Source organism: Macrobrachium nipponense, chromosome 33 (genome assembly GCF_015104395.2).
Source record: "Macrobrachium nipponense isolate FS-2020 chromosome 33, ASM1510439v2, whole genome shotgun sequence".
Lineage (NCBI taxonomy): Eukaryota > Metazoa > Arthropoda > Malacostraca > Decapoda > Palaemonidae > Macrobrachium > Macrobrachium nipponense.
This window is the reverse complement of record NC_087219.1, coordinates 11,852,654-11,870,266: the sequence shown is the minus strand read 5'-3', so window position 1 is coordinate 11,870,266 and position 17,613 is coordinate 11,852,654.

The window sequence follows — 17,613 nt, the reverse complement described above, 5'->3', positions numbered from 1 at the left end:
TTATAATTTTTTCTCTATATGTGTCTTTTTAGAGACTGCAAATCTCGATTTCCCCATAATTCGATGGTTGCAAAATTCCATTGCAGACGAAGTGCCTTTATTTTTTGACCGGGTGTTGGGGGAGCGGGGAAGGGGTTGTGGTAGGGGTAGGGTTTGGGGTAGGGTTTGGGGGTGGGGTTTGTTATTAACAGGGCAATGGATTGTGCCATAACATATTTTGGTGAGTGAAACAAGTATCCCGATCTGCCCGAAAATATTATGACAAAGGAAAAATGTCGATTTTACAGAAGTTCTCTTTCAAAAACAAAGAAAGGTTCCTAGTGCAATTTTGAAATGCCAACCCTTTTTAGTAAAAACATCTAGTAAATGTTTTTATAAACGTAACAAAACTCCATTTTTTTCTGTCTCACTCATGAATAAACATATTTGTCTTTAGAAGATGAATGTTGCAATATGAATTAATCTGTCTTTTATTTCCAAGTTTTAGTTGGCAGAACTCGACATTTCAGTCGCTTCAGCTCTGTTGCAGGTGGGCATGTTAAAATTGCTTATTTGAATAATCCTTGCAACGGATCCTGTCATGAAAAACACTTTTGGAATTAATGTTTTATTCAGCCATTGTAAAAAATATGAGACAGGTTGCAAATATTTAAAGGTGAACTTGTCAATATACAGGTTGTCCATAAAGTCCCAGTACCATTACAGGCAATAAATACTTGTAATGGTACTGGGATTTTATGGACACCCTGTGTGCGCATTCAGATTTATATGAATTCACGTCATGGATACATATACATGCGAATATTGATGTATTTCTATACTTATCCATGGAATGATCTTACGCTTAGGAGGCCTGTAAATATACGCAAATGAACCTCATTTATACAGAAATGAAGAGCTGGACTCTCAAGTAATTCTGGCTTAAAGGGAAGAGTTGTTCAAAAGGAGAATTAAAAACGAATAGTATTGTCCTGAAACGACGAAGGGGACCGAACTGAAGGGAAATCCTCGGAGGAACTCTCTCTCTCTCTCTCTCTCTCTTCTCTCTCTCTCTCTCTCTCTCTCTCCCAGGGCTCAAAATAAACGAAAACATTGATTCAATCTTCAACTCTGATAACGAAGTCATCTTTCATAGAAGGTTGGTTTGCTTTGAATGAAGGTTACCTCATGCCACCTAGGGCTCCCCCATCCTCTCTCTCTCTCTCTCTCTCTCTCTCTCTCTCTCTCTCTCTCTCATAGTTTATAATGCGAGTATTTCAGACCATAATGTCATAGAATTAACAGTCCATTCCAAATCAAGTGTAAACAGAGATAAGCAAGAAATGAAAAAGTGGGAAGGATATGGAAAATACAACTTCTACAGTAAAAATATAAAATGGTCAGAAATAAATGAAGAATTAAACAAAGATTGGGATAACATTTTCGTAAGTGATGACATAAGGGTAAATACGGGGATATTATGTAAAATATTAGAGAAAATAGTGGATAAATATATACCGAAGAAGAAAAGTAAACATCAGTCATGCATACCAGGAGACAGAAGGATCTTGTTCCAGAAAATCAGAAAGTGGAAAAAAGGTCTAGCAAAAGAAAAGAATGCATGGAAAGTTATAGAACTAAAAGGTAAGATAGAAAATGCAGAACAAAAGATTATACAATCAAAAGAAAATGAAAAACGGGACTTGGAAGAAAAAACCCTAGTAATATCAAGCAAAACCCCAAACTATTATACTCATACGCGAAAAGATGGAATAAAAGAAAAGAAATAGAAAATAGGCCCTCTAAGATTGAATTGGAAGGAGTTAACGAATGAAAAAAAGGAAATTTGCAACATATTGGCAGAACGATATAAGAGATAATTCACCCCTAGAATAGATAATGAATATGATGATATAGAAGTAAGGGACGAAAATAGTGAATATTTAGCTGACATAGATATTAATGAAACTGATATTGTGCAGGCTATTAATGAAACTAAAAATGGAGCTGCAGCAGGGCCTGATGGAGTTCCTGCTATTTTGTTAAAGAAAGTAGTTCATTCTATCGCAAAGCCACTTGCAATATTATTAAGACAAAGTGTAGATACAGGCATGATTTATGATGAGCATAAATTAGCATATATTACACCTACATACAAAAGTGGATGAAGAATAGAGGCAAGTAATTATAGGCCTGTGAGTCTAACATCACATATTATGAAAGTGTATGAAAGGGTAATGAAGAAAAATATTATGAAACATTTAATAAAGAATAATCTGTTTAATATAGGACAACACGGTTTCGTACCCGGAAAAAGTACACAAACCCAACTGTTAGTCCACCGTGAGAACATATACAAAAATATGAAAAGCGGAAATGAAACAGATGTGGTTTATCTAGACTTTGCAAAAGCTTTTGACAAGGTAGACCATAATATATTAGCGAAAAAAATTAGAAAACATAATATAGTGGATAAAGTAGGAAGATGGTTAAAAGAATTTTTACACAACAGAAAACAGATAGTTATTGCAAACTATGAGAAATCGGATGAAGCTAAGGTAATTTCCGGTGTGCCACAAGGTACGGTGTTAGCTGCATTACTGTTTGTTATTATGATTGCAGACATAGACAGTAATGTTAAGGACTCGGTAGTGAGTAGTTTCGCCGATGACACAAGAATAAGTAGAGAAATTACTTGTGATGAAGATAGGAACGCGCTACAAAGAGACCATAACAAAGTATATGATTGGGCAGAGGTAAATAGGATGGTATTTAACTCTGATAAATTTGAATCAATAAACTATGGAGACAGAGAAGGAAAGCTATATGCATATAGGGGACCTAATAATGAGACAATCACAAATAAGGATGCAGTTAAAGACCTTGGTGTGATGATGAATAGGAACATGTTATGCAACGATCAAATAGCAATTCTATTGGCAAAATGTAAAGCAAAAATGGGAATGTTGTTACGGCACTTCAAAACAAGAAAAGCTGAACACATGATTATGCTTTATAAAACATATGTTCGTAGTCCACTTGAATATTGCAATATGATATGGTACCCACACTATCAAAAGGATATTGCACAAATAGAGAGTGTACAAAGGTCCTTTACAGCTAGAATAGAAGAAGTTAAAGACCTTGACTACTGGGAAAGACTACAATCCTTAAAATTATATAGTCTAGAAAGGAGAAGAGAACGCTACATGATAATTCAGGCATGGAAACAGATAGAAGGAAAAGCTGAAAACATCATGGAGCTAAAAATATCAGAAAGAGCAAGCAGAGGTAGATTAATAGTGCCCAAAACTATACCAGGAAAAATAAGGAAGGCACACAGGACATTAATCCACTACGCACCAGCATCGATAATGCAGCGTCTATTCAATGCGTTTCCAGCTCATCTGAGGAATATAACAAGAGTGAGCGTAGATGTGTTTAAGAATAAGCTCGACAAATATCTAAACTGCATCCCAGACCATCCAAGATTGGAAGATGCAAAATATACCGGAAGATGTACTAGCAACTCTCTGGTAGACATTAGAGGTGCCTCACACTGAGGGACCTGGGGCAACCCGAACAAGATATAAGGTCTGTAAGGTCTCTCTCTCTAATAAACTAAAATTTCATAGAAGGCCGGTAGTTTTGCTTGTTTAGAATTATGCCACTTAGGGCACCTCTCTCTCTCTCTCTCTCTCTCTCTCTCTCTCTCTCTCTCTCTCTCTCTCGATTTAAAATATACTTAAAAATTGTTTTACTTTTAACTCTGAATACGAAATAGGGTAATTGCTTCAAGGAGTCTCATGAGTGGATAAGATGTTAAGTGAAAAAAAAAGAGAGACCTAGTATAGATCTCTGGACTCGCACCGTCTAGCTAAAACGAATCAGGTTTAGTCAGAAACATGAGGATGGCATTTTTTGCAGTTTATCATACTATATATGATTCTTTGTTATCTCTTTAAGCCTACAAATTACTTTGTTGTTGTTGTTGATATATTATGAAATATAGCGCATCTATTTTAATTTTCGTTGGTGAAACAACGCTCTATTTGACCATAGATTTTCTAGCACGTTCCCCGAGTAATCTGGATGTCAGGTCACGCCTCGTTATTACGTGGTCACACCATACGCTGCTGGCCTTATTTTCATTGTCTCTATGGCAGGCACCCCGAGTAAGTTGGATGTCGGGTCACGCCTTGTTATTACGTGGTGACCATACGCTGCTATTCTTATGTTCTTCATCTCCATGTCAGTACCATGGATTAGGAAGTTAAAGCTTTTAAATCTGGTAGAGTTTAAATAAAGACTCATCGGTTTTTCTCTTCGGCCAAAGCTTAGGAGAAGTCGTCCAAAACATTGCTGGGAATCGGATGACTAATTCATCATTGCTTAATGCACTGAGATTACTGTGTATGATACCGTGTTTTAAAAGTTTACATTTTGATTGAAAAGATATCGTGAAAATGTGGGTGACGCGTCACGGATAATAGTTGATAATCTCGTTTCGACGAAGCATCGACGCTTTTATGATAGCATTTCTAAATGATTATGAAATTCGGAACAAAAAAAAAAACAAAAAAAAACAAAAAAAAAAGAGTACACGCCTGCTCATTTATTTATGTTATGAAACTGAATGACATTTAATATTTCTCGGGCTAAATTTGACGGACTCTGATGAAAAAGTCTCCTATTAAGAAATGTGATGACATGGTTCATTTTTACAGCGCATTTGAGTTGGGACGAAATAGGTTTTATATTACTTAAAACTAATATCATATACTTTACAAAATAGAATTGAATGATTTTTTACTATGCATTTCGATCGAGTTGCAATATTTTTGACTTACTTAAACACAACAAAATGGCTGTTTTTATTTATATTTTTTATCTATTCTTTTATTATTTTTTACAAAGGAATGAAATTGGTCCTCAGATTAGGTATAAATTAGAAGAGTGGTTTCTTTATCATGGGAGGAACAAGATAAAAGAACTGCGTTTGTTAACATAAATTGATAACATTGCGCACTTCCTGTATCGGTGAAGATACCAGAAAGACGCTTTTGACTAATGTCTTGTATAACAGAATATCATCATAAAGAAATAAAATCCTACCTTACCCGTCTCTTTTTGTTACCATGCAAAACAAATCCACATTCTCTACTGGAACAATAGAAGTTTTGTAGCGCTGGGGAAATGGATTACATTTACAACAATGGGTCTTTTCATTTGCAAACGACTCCAATGTATTCTTATAAAGCCTTCCCATATACGCTTCATTTGCATATGTAACGCTAACCCCGATATTCCAAAGAAGTAATGCTGCTATAAAGGAATTTTGGCAGCTCCCCTGCCAGTGAGTCTAGAATTCGCTGCGTGACAGATGTTTTCTCTCTCTCTCTCTCTCTCTCTCTCTCTCTCTCTCTCTCTCTCTCTCTTTGTAATACAGAGAAATTCAGACACATGCACGTACCCATTTATATATAAATTCGTACATACATACGTACATACCTACACACACACACACACATATATATATATATATATATATATATATATATATATATATATATATATATATATATATATATGCACGTATGTATGTATGTATGGATATCTCAAGTATAAAAAGGCCCATTAAAACAGCCGAGTGTTTTTAATGAGCCTTTTAATACCTGAGACGTATCTTGCTTTAACAGAAGAATTATTTACACACACACACACACACACACACACATATATATATATATATATATATATATATATATATATATATATATATATATATTATTTATATATATATTAACAACTCAACGGTCACTTGACATGTTTCTACTATAAGTAGGGAATTTCCAAGGATGAACCCCTGCGTAGAAACGTACAGCAAATTGAAGTGCATCATAGAATTACAAGGATTCATTAGTAGCTTTCTGGACCCTTTACTCACAGGGCTCCATTTCTCCGTCTTTTTGAAGGCTCTCGCGTGTTTACCAAGTCCTCCAGATTCCTCTGAATAAGACCAATCTGTCTGCCCTGCTGTGATGTCGTACTTCGTATTTGTACTGCCTTGTTAAGGCTGCAAGTCTCTTTCATGGAAGGTATCTTTGCCTTATTAAGGTAAACGTCGAGAGTCGAGGGACTGATGCAATCGTGACGTCAAGAGGGGAGAAGACATAGTCGCTGTATGGATCGTATTTTCGCTTACACGGGGAGTAAGCCTACAAACTACTTTGTTGTTGTTGTTGTTCTTGCTGTTGTTGTTCTTGTTAGGGTGATGGGAAAGGTTTATGGATGAGCCTGAAAAGGTCTGGAAAAGGTGTTTCGCGTTGAGTTAAAGATACAGGAATTTTATGATAGGATATTTATGAATTATTCATTAGAATGAAAATGTCAAAAATATAATGTGCATGTTAAACAGCGTAGAACATTTCTAATGATATATAGCGTATTTATTTCAATTTTCATTGGTAAAACAACGCTCTATTTGACTGTAGATTTTAGCCCCCGGCCATAGTAAGTTGTAGGTCGGATATTGCCTTGTTCGCTCTTGTAATAATTAAGTAAATTTTTTTTACTGAGAAACCGGTTAAAATTTATAAATGGCTTCTCGTTTTTTTAATCTTTTATTATAAAGATACAATTACATTTCAATAATTTACACTATTTGTATAATTCTCTTAATACAAAAGTATAAATATGAACTTACGAAAACAATATTAATCAAAATCAAAACGCATAGTTTAAAAATTATTTAGTTACAATCTTGGAAATATTGCTTGTATATCTACATTTAATATACATCCTTTGTTATTCTAACTTATTTTTCAAAATAACCACTAGAAGTATATTGATATATGTCAATAACGATTTGAAATATGCTAATACGAATTTAATGAAACCAACCACGAGAAATAAACCATATGATATCTGACCTTAAACGCGATAGTTACGGTACAAAGTAACTACCCATCTCCTGACTGTGGGTAAGGCCACTATTGATGCATCAGGTATTTTAAGTGATGTCAGTGTGATATCGGCGCCTTTGATCTGTGTATTATTCATCAAAACAGGCATAAAAGAGATCTGTCATTGTCTGCCAACAATGTGTATTGAATCCATAGTCTTTTCATGTATGACTATAATAGTCTGGGCGATGCTTGCAATAGATTTTTTATCTTTATTTACACACCGAGTCTCTAGAGTGTTTGCCCGAGTGTATTTGCTTTAATTGTTTTGGTTCTGTTGTGAGTCTATATTACGAATTATTTACTTGATTCGTATTATTATTAAAATATTCTAACCAGACCTCTGAGCTGATCTGAACGGCTCTCACAGGGCTGGCCACTGTATCCATAGTAATTAGGCATACTTGACTTGACTGGCTTGCTTTTATTGTTGCAGAATCTTTATATATTCATGCGCTTTAATTATGTATACGAGATAAGTAATTGGGTTTACTTGTGACTGTCAGGATCACCTGAGCTGTTGCAGGAGTCTTGGCTGGATATTCCCCAGTAATTTTCATTTGCATTTAATCTCATACTCTTTGCAATTTCCCCATGCGTTTATCGTTATTCGTTCATTCACTGTTGTAGCATTTAATAATAACAATAATAATAATAAATAATAATAATAATAATAATAATAATAATAATAATAATAATAATAATAATAATAATAATAATAATAATTCAGAAATTCTCGCTTTTTCTTGGCATATCAGAAGGCATCAAAACAGCATACTGACGATCTCAGTCAGTTAACTACATAAAAAATATTCTTTCATGCGATTAAAACAATATTCAGTACATAATCACGAAGGACGTTTACTGTCAATGTAATCTTGGTTAAAGTCATTATTCCAAGCAAAGAATATTGCTTTTCAGTTGATGATACTGGTACACTATCACTTTTTATATAAATAACTGTCGACAGTGGTTGGTTAATTTAGATCGTGGTGGCCTTATGCCAGGAAGGTCCGTTATTCTAAGATGGATTTAACCGTGGTAAGGAATTTAATGGGATACGAAACTTGGCGTAGACCTATAGGTTAGGTCAGAGGTCATGAGCAGGGACCTTTGGGGTCATCCCGCACCGAAATAGAGAGTAAAAAGGTTTGAAAGTATACGAGCTTTTTACTCTCAAAGAAAGAGAAGAAACGTCATCGCAAAAGAAAAAAAAAAAAAAAAAAAAAAAAAAACAAAAAAAAAAAAAAAAAAAAAAAACTTAAAACTGCTAAACAAAGTCAGTCATATTTAGGACGCTCACAATGAAACAATTGTCAGGAGAGGGTGGAAAGAATGATGGAAGAACGGGAATATGAACGGAGGTACAGTAAAAAAGAATATAAGGAGCTGGAGATAATTTTGAAGTCCGAAGGGAGGCTGCAAAGAACGATAATGAACGCCTACAGTGCACGACGTGAGGTGCACTGACGTCTTTACTCTGGATTTCCCAGAAGGAATAATTGAAGTCTCCTTCCATTCATCTGACATTTTCATACCTCATAAACCCGTATGAAGTGACAAAACAGTGAAAGTTATCCACACAAAGAGAGACGTGTAATCGGCTTATCTCGCTGGCAGGAAGTTGTGAGATGCATCTCGGTCCCTGCTAACTTGGATAATTAGAGAGAGAGAGAGAGAGAGAGAGAGAGAGAGAGAGAGAGAGAGAGAGAGAGAGAGAGTTATCTCCAGTAATTAACTGCTGATTTTTAATATTAACATTATGTTTCTACATTGTAATTCCGTGATTACAAATATAATTTAGGTGGAGTGAGTAATGTCTATTGGATTTATTTAATATAAAGCGAGAGAGAGAGAGAGAGAGAGAGAGAGGGAGAGAGAGAGAGAGAGAGAGAGAGAGAGAGAGAGAGAGAGAGAGTTATCTTTAGTAATTGCTGATTTTCAAAATCAACATAATATTTCTACATTGTAATTCCGTGGTTACAAATATAATCTAGGTCGAGTGAGTGCTATTTATTGCATTTAGAGAGAGAGAGAGAGAGAGAGAGAGAGAGAGAGAGAGAGAGAGAGAGAGAGAGTTATCTCTAGTAATTAACTGCTGATTTTTAACATCAATATAATATTTCTATATTGTAGTTTCGTGATTATAAAAATAATGTAGGTAGTGTTAGTGCTACTTATTGCATTTATTTATTATAGATCATATACAGGAAATTCAGTTTAAGGTCATAATCCTTTCCTATGATTAAATTTTGATATTCATCAACGTTCTGGAAAATAATTAGTGGCATACAAATATATTTCAGAAATAAATATGACAAAAAGCTGGGAAAGGAGACTACTTCTCATATTTAATATTCCCTGTAATATGCCAATAAGCATAAGCACTGCTAATCACTACCATATTTTTATCACCATGAACTTGAATAAGAAGGAATTTGAATGAATGAAGGAAAACAAGACCAATGAAAGAATGTCAGAGCTGATGGCAAAGCTTCATTTCTAGTGGACAAAATTTTGAAAGTGAAAAATAACATTAAAAGTACGCGGTTATTTGTTAGTGTTCTGTAAACGAAAACTACTGAGATGACTTTTTGTCTGTCCGTCTGCACTTTTTCTCTCCTCACCTTAAAATCTACTGAGGCTAGAGGGCTGCAAATTGGTACGTTTATCATCCACCATCCAACCATTAAACATACCAAATTGCAGCCTTTTAGCATAAGTAGTTTTTATTTTATTAAAGGTTAAAAAGTTATCCAATGAATCTTATTACGTCTGGTGCCGCTATAGGTTTCAACAACGCAGGCCATCACCGTGGCTTGAATTTTCATGCTCCTCGGCTGAGAGTTTCATACAGCATTATACGCTGTACAGAAAACTCGATTGCTTGGGCGCATTGGTTACTTGTTTATTTATGGAATTCATAACTGAACCTGTTTCATGATTGATGTGTTTTTTCAGAACACAATTTCTCCAGTCTTCATTTAAGACTTTGAAACCTTCAGCATCAGTTCAGTTCATTCTGAGTCAATGACTAATTGTTCGTGTTTTATATTTGGGTCTGTCACACGCAAATTTGTCTTTAATGTTGCTTGCCCATTGCAAAAAATATTCTCCAATATTCACCCGACACCCGGAATCCACCACAGCTTAAAGGGGAAATTTACCGCTCCAATTTACGAGTAATCCGACGGCGGGAATATCAGGAATATTCCCTTTGGCATGGTAACTTACCTGACGAGAGATGCAATCGTGCTCGAGATCTCCTCATTACCGAAAGCACTCGAGTCAGGCCAGCAAATAGGCGTCATTATTGCCTGTGTTGGCAAACTGGAGTCAATGAGCGGAGATTATTACCGTCGAAGAGACTCTCCGGAAGACCGCCTCTTCCCGGGAGCTTCTGCTGCTCTGCTTTGGTGGAACGAGTTCAGTTGGGGAGACGTTTGATATATGGTTATGTACAATAACATGACGCAGCCATCACAGGATAGGAGGTTCAAAACCCCATTTCATGAACGGGAATGCATTTGCATATTTATGGGCGCTCAAAGGCCCAATCTAAATCCTTTTGTAAGCACTTTTCATCTAAACAGAAACATTTTTGTGTTGCACAATTCATCCGCGAGTTTTTTTTTCTGGTTTTGTTTTATTCGCCATTGTTGTGAGTGTCCAAATATAACTGCCTTTTGTTTAGCAGTTTTAAGTGTTTTTTTTCCTTTTTTGTTAGTGCCAATTTTTTTATTGCAACGATGTTTCCTCTCTTTCTTTGATTTACTTATATTTTTCCGCTATTTCTTTAATTAAAAGAAACAGAAATAGATCAGTAAACTATTGCAACTAGAATCATAATAACGGAGGTCGTTTCTTCTGATACTGATTATTTTTACATATCTGAAACTGAGAAATTACGTTTGAAAAAGATGGAAATGTAACATAAATAATTACTTACATTTCAACACCAAAATATATTATAACGTAATTCTGGAATTGAAAGTTCATATAGAAATTGGGTCAGCACACAGAAAACTAGCATTACAGAAGCAATATATGTCACCTTCCAAAAAATAAGTCGAATATATTTAGCAGGAATTAAGATATATACAAAAAGAAAATACGAATCGTCAACAAAAACTAGAATTATTTGAAATCACATGACACAGAAGAGGTGAGTAAATTTTGCATATATCGTAATTTGGGGTCAACTTTTTTTTTCTTTATCTATCCTATGCATATGCAAATTAGACATCTGTAATACATAAATACAAAAAGAAACCAGGAAGAAACCGTCTCTCGGAAGCTACATGCGAATTACTTGGCCCTTCGGACGTGTAATACGAAATAAACCAAGAAGTTTATGAAGTTTACGAGCGACCGAGGCAGAGCCAAACTCGCATAAAGAAATGCAAAATTCCGGCTGAGTGGAGTTCAGGAATATGTATTCCGTAGTAAAGAAACCATCAAATGGGTCCACTACTCCTTCCCGTCAGGGGCGGCTTCATTAATATTTCGTGGGGTGCTTTGCGTAATGACGCCTTGAACTATTACCAAAGCACATACAATATCATGTCTGTCCTGTCACCTTATCTAATAGTTTGCCTTGAATTTGTACCAAAGTTCATTCAGTATCATGTCTTTGCTGCCACATTACTTAATAGTTTGGCTATTAAGATCTTGAGGGACATTTCAAATTGACTGAGTACGCAACGCAGCGCGACATAATCTGTCTCCCATTTAAAACCTTTACGTAAAATTTTCAACTATTTCTTATATCCTTAACGTTTATGTCTTAATGGTACCATATCATGTAACTCCAATTGAAAAAAAAAATCTTTGCTTATGCTGAAATTGTAATGAATATACAGTACAGTGGGATATGATATGAATCTTCTTACAATGTTATTGGAAATTTCAAGCCATTTATGATAATATTAAATGAATACGCAGAGTGATATGATATGACCCTTATTAAAAGTTTTGAAGCTCATTTCAATCCAGTGCTTAACCCAAAAGTTTAAGGACGAAAATCCTCCTCTTAAAGGAGTTTGAAGCTATATTTTATTCCTGCCAATTTCTCATCCTTCACGATCAATGGCTTTACAATACAGGACGATATGATAAGAGTTCTACTAAATTCTAAATGAAATTTCAAATTATTAAATAATCCTTAAAGCTTAATATCTGTAGAGCTTTATAGAGTAGAGTAGAATATAGAATTTAGGGCAATGGCCAAGCACTGGGACATATGAGGTCATTCAGCGCTGAAATGGAGATTGACAAGAAAGGTTTGAAAGGCGTAACAAGAGGAAAACCTCAAAGGGGTTGCACTATGAATCAAGTGTTAGGAGAGGGTGGAAAGTAAGATGAAGAAAGAGAATATGAAAGGAGATACGGTAAAAGGAACGAAAGTGGTTGCAGCTAGAGGCCGAACGGACGTTGCAAAGAACCTTAAGTAATGCCTACAGTGCACCGCATGAGGTCCACTGACAACACTAGCTCCCTACAGGGATAGAGCCGTATATATAATGGCTCATATCAAAACTTTGAAGGGAATTCCAACACATTTCTTCTCCTTACGTTTAATGAGTGTACAGTGCATTATGATATGAAAGGCTGTTAAAATCTTGAAGAATAATTCAAATCACTGCTTATCCTGGACGTTTAACCTCGTTATATGAATCCTGTTAGAATCTTAAAAGAACCTTAGTGAAATATCAAATTTTTGTTCGCCCTTAATGTTCAAGATCAGTACAATGGGATATATTATTGTTCTTATTAAAATCTTGAAGGCGACTTCAAACCATTTTTTATCCTTCACTTTTATTGCCTTCATTGTGCTACGTAATCTTTAACTTACAACTATATATGATCCTTGACGTTGAATGTGTATGTGTTATGTAATGTAAATCCTCTTACGAAATCCTAAAGGGAGATTTTAAACCATTCCCTATCCTTAACTTAATGCATGTACAGTATTATATGTTACGACTTCTGTTAAAATATTGAATAAAATTCCAAACTGTTTTTCATCCTTGGCGTTTGATTACGATAAGATAAGAAGACCGTGGTTAGGTAAAATATTTAGCCATGATAAAAACACGAATAAGAAAGTTTTGCCTTTGCCTAACTTCCTTCGTTAGAATATGGCTTTGATCCTTAGTGGTGAACAGCCGCGGGAGGGTTGGGGGGCCGGGGGCCCGGGGGGGGGGGGGGGGGGGGGGGGGAGTTATACGTCGAAACAACGGTGAGAAACAAATGAAAACGGAATAACTGAGAAACACTACACAAGCGTTCGTAAATACAGTTATACAAGCGCTTCGTCTCTTCTTGCGAAATTACGACAGATAAATTGCTCTGAATTCCAATTGTTATTCCGAATGTTGGAATGAAATTCCCGCTCCGTTCGTCTCAGAGCTCAGTACACGAGAGTCACTCGTGTTTATTGTACTTGATAAATGATGTTGACAGGAATTTCTAATTACCAAACTGTATGTTTACGGTTTGGTTGCTGTGAAGGATGTCTGTCGATCAATTCTAACGTTCTTAATGATTCTATTCGGATGCATTTTCCAAGTAACTGCTTTCATCTAGAAATGTTCTCGTTTTAATCCACGATTATTGTTTATATATTGGTATTGTGTCAAAACTTTCCAAAGAATAGATAATCTGGAATGTTGTCATATAGGAATATTCTTGTTTTTATCAGGGATTGTTTTTTTATATATTGATATTGTATCAAAACTTTCCAAAGTATAGATAATCTGGAATGCTGTGAAGCATCTGTAAGGGTTAATGTATAACCAAATATAAGTTTTTCTATGTTTTCTATAAATTTTTCGCACTTGACAAATAAGCTGTAATTATACATCTCGCTGAGAACATTATCCCATTGAAGAGAAGGTTCTCAACTTAGGGTATTCTTACCACTAAAAGGTAGAAGACTCAAAGGCTGGGGGATTGTGTTCTGTATATATAAGCGCCTTACAACGTTTGGATTTGCCGTTTTTACGTAAATTTATATGATCAAATCATCACGATGACCCTTTCTATTGTGTTCAGTTGTATTCACTTGGAAGCATAACGTAACTACTTAAATGGTATGAAGTTAAACCAGCCACTAATATAATTGGTGGTATTGACAGTTTCACCATTTCCAAGAAGGATGTAAAAGGACAAATTAGGACAGTCTAGGTTGGATCTGAGAAAAGAAATAAAAAATTTCCTTAAAGTTAATCATCATTATTATGAGCTGATATGAATATGTACAAAGGGATATAATCTTTCCTTGTGTAATACCGATGTTCCCTGAGGTAATGCAAAATTAGAAAATTATAAGAAATAAAAGCGTTACTTCCTGAGAAGGAAATAATTAGGGAAGTACGTTATTATAAAAAATATATGACTAAAGCTAAACTCAACTGATGAAGCCATAATGTTCAATGTATCATGTATGTAGGAATCTCTCGTTCCTTGGCATCTCTCTCAGACTTTATCATTAGATCTCTATTCTAAGGCCACAAGGAAATAAAAACTCGTGGGGACACCGACGAATACGGTGAAAAAAAGATACAATTACCCTACCGAGGAAGTCTCTCTGCAAACACCATTATCTCAAGCAAAGGGCCACGTAACAGGAAGTTCCTTTGAGGATTCCACCCTGTGAAGTGAGTACAGATACGACGTAAGATTGTGGACCTTTCGTCTATGTATACATACGCGTTGGAACTAGAGAGGGAGGTTGGCCCTTTGAAATTTTATTTTTGAAGATATAGCTCTCTGAGAGACAGGATTGAATGGCTGCTGCTGAGATTATAATAGGGGGCAATTTTGTTGTCTGAATTCCAATTTCCTTAGGGTTTATTATCGTCTTTTTTAACGATTATTTTTCTCCTGCTTATCTCGAACATTAGATAAGGGCATCTCAGTGTTTTCCCACCAATTTCCTAAGGGTTTATTATAGCCTTTTAAAATGAATATTTTTCTGCTGCTTATCTCGAATATTAAATGAGGAATCTTCAATGCTTTCCCACCTCAAAAATTCATTTACGATGGATGATCGACTTAATGAAATATGTCTGGGCTGCAGAATTAATTGTGAGTTTGGCTTTGTTGTGCCAAGGACGCCAAACTTCTTGAACCTGAAGTTAGAGTCAAATTCAATATAACGAACTCAAAGGGTACGAGATTCATTACGAAATATAATCAAAGGCACACTTGAAATGCTTATAAGCAATTCCAAGGCTTTGCAATGCATAGGATTCAAGTTCGTGCAATGGAGATCTATTTAAAATATATATCAATATCAGTTGTTTTTATTCTGTATTCTTAAAGGGATCAATCTAAAATGCACTTAAGCACGTACGTTATCGTGTTTAATACAGTGCCCAGTTTACTGAAAATTCATATCCTTTCTGAGCTTTTTAAAACCCTTTTTTTTCTCTCTCGAAAATATCGTATAATAAACTTTTGTAACAAGTCCAGTCAATCTTCTCCCGCCTAGTCGTGTTATATACGTTTATTTATAAGGGCAATTAATTTTGCAATGCCATGTTCTGTTCGTGAAATACGTGTACTATTCTGCCTGAAAATGCGACGAAAAGAACGATACGAATACCCAGCAATTTGTTTTGAGACAAGAGACAAAATATGTTGAAAAAAATGCTTCCAGTTTTACTGCCCCAGTTTTTTAGGGCAGGATATTAATAAATATGTTCATTTGCTTAGTCACGGTATGTTACAAGGAGTTACAAGGATTAGGATGTCTCAGAGTCTTGTTAGTCCATCCGCGGAGACATCGTGTGCTCACTCATCCGTAGGAGCAGGTTTTACTGTGCATTCAGTGTCCTCTTAATGATTTTGTCTAGTTTTTTTTTTTTTTTTTTTTTTTAACTCTTCCACACTGTTGTTGTTTACAACTTCTGGTGGCAGTTTATTCCATGTTTCACATGTCTTCTATGCAAAGAAGTTCCCACATTTGGATGTGTTGTATCTCTTCAGTTCTAGTTTACATCCATTATTTCTCATGTAAAAGTATTCAGTAAATAAAAGTTGGATTTCTCCCAGATAGTGAACCCTCCGCCCCCCCCACAAAATTTGGGAGTTGTTATCTAGGACTGATATTACTCTGGAAGGTTATTATCTTTACAAGCAGACATAACGCCCATTATATAGTAGATTCACATCAAAGGTGCATCTAATGTCTAGGCCAGTCCCTTACGGTGCTCCTGATTGGCTGTTGATAAGCCAATCATAGGGCTGGAAACCCTCAGTCTCTCTCGAGAGTTCACATAGGAAGGATGTATGTTCCACCTCTCATGAGGGATAATTTTGAAAGCCGTATCCTTCAGGAGAGGTGGACATACATCTTGCCCATGTGAACTCTCAAGAGAGACTGAGAGTTCCCAGCCCTGTGATTGGCTTGTCTACAGATAATCAGGAGCGTCGTAAGGGACTGTCCTAGACATCAGATGCACCTTTGATTGTCCGTTTTGACGCCAGGAGTCGTTCTGACGATTGCTGTGCGGGCTATAAGTGTTTTGCTCGACTTTTCGGTTACGGTGGGTGGGCCGGGGGTGGTTGGGTGGGAAGACGAAACCCCATTACAAACCATCTTAGGGGATCCCCACTATAACCCTGCCAAGTTTCACGGCCATTGGACCAGGCATTTGGCCGTGATTGAATGACAGACGGACGGACAGACATAACGCCCATTATAGTAAGATAATATTTACAGTTTTTTTGTTTATGTTATTTCGGTCATCTCTAGCGACTCCCGAACTTTGGTGGGAGGTCACTGTCCAGGAGAAATCCGACTTTTATTTACTGAATACTTTTATCTTAATTCACAACAGATAGGTTTTGCAAGCACCCACTGCATATTAAAGTTAAAACTGAAGAGTACGTAATATTCTCAATAGATGAATGCAGATGAGGGTCGCTGTATAAGATGAAATATAAAATTTTCAAGGTATATACAAAGATATGCAAATGCACGAATAGATATGTATATGGGAATACTTACAATGGTTTAGATGGCCGAAATACGTAGTACATACATATACACACAGACACTGCCTATCAATCTATGTATATATAGGCATGTACTGTCGGTCAAAAAACTCGTGGCAGAGTTTCATAATTTTTCGTTCACCTGCCTGACGCACGATTCATGCCTTATTTATCTATTTTTCCTTTCAAAGATGGAAGAAATCATGTGAAATGACGTTAAAAAAAGTCTCTGATATCTTTAGAACATTATGTTATGTTATTGTGTAAAACTATTTTCCATATATCAAAATTGACGTGAACGAAACGAAGTGATAAAAAACGTCATATCACAATCATAGATATACATTACCAAATAGATAGGAGACACCTATCACTAGTAGTATCGCATAAACATAGTCCTTAAATTATCATTTCAGTAATAAGTTGAAGGTAGTTGAACTATTCCATTTGCTAAATTTTACAGAAAACATTGGAATCTCACAGAATGATATCAAATTTAAAAACAAAAAGAAAAAAACGATATCTTAACAGTGTGAACCAGGCGACCTCACTCTATTGCTTTTGATGTTATGTGCACGGGAATCTAATGTCAATGTGTCATTTATCGGTTTAAGAAACATCCTTCGGTGAGCGAGAGAATTATTGCACTGCATTCGGTGCAAGT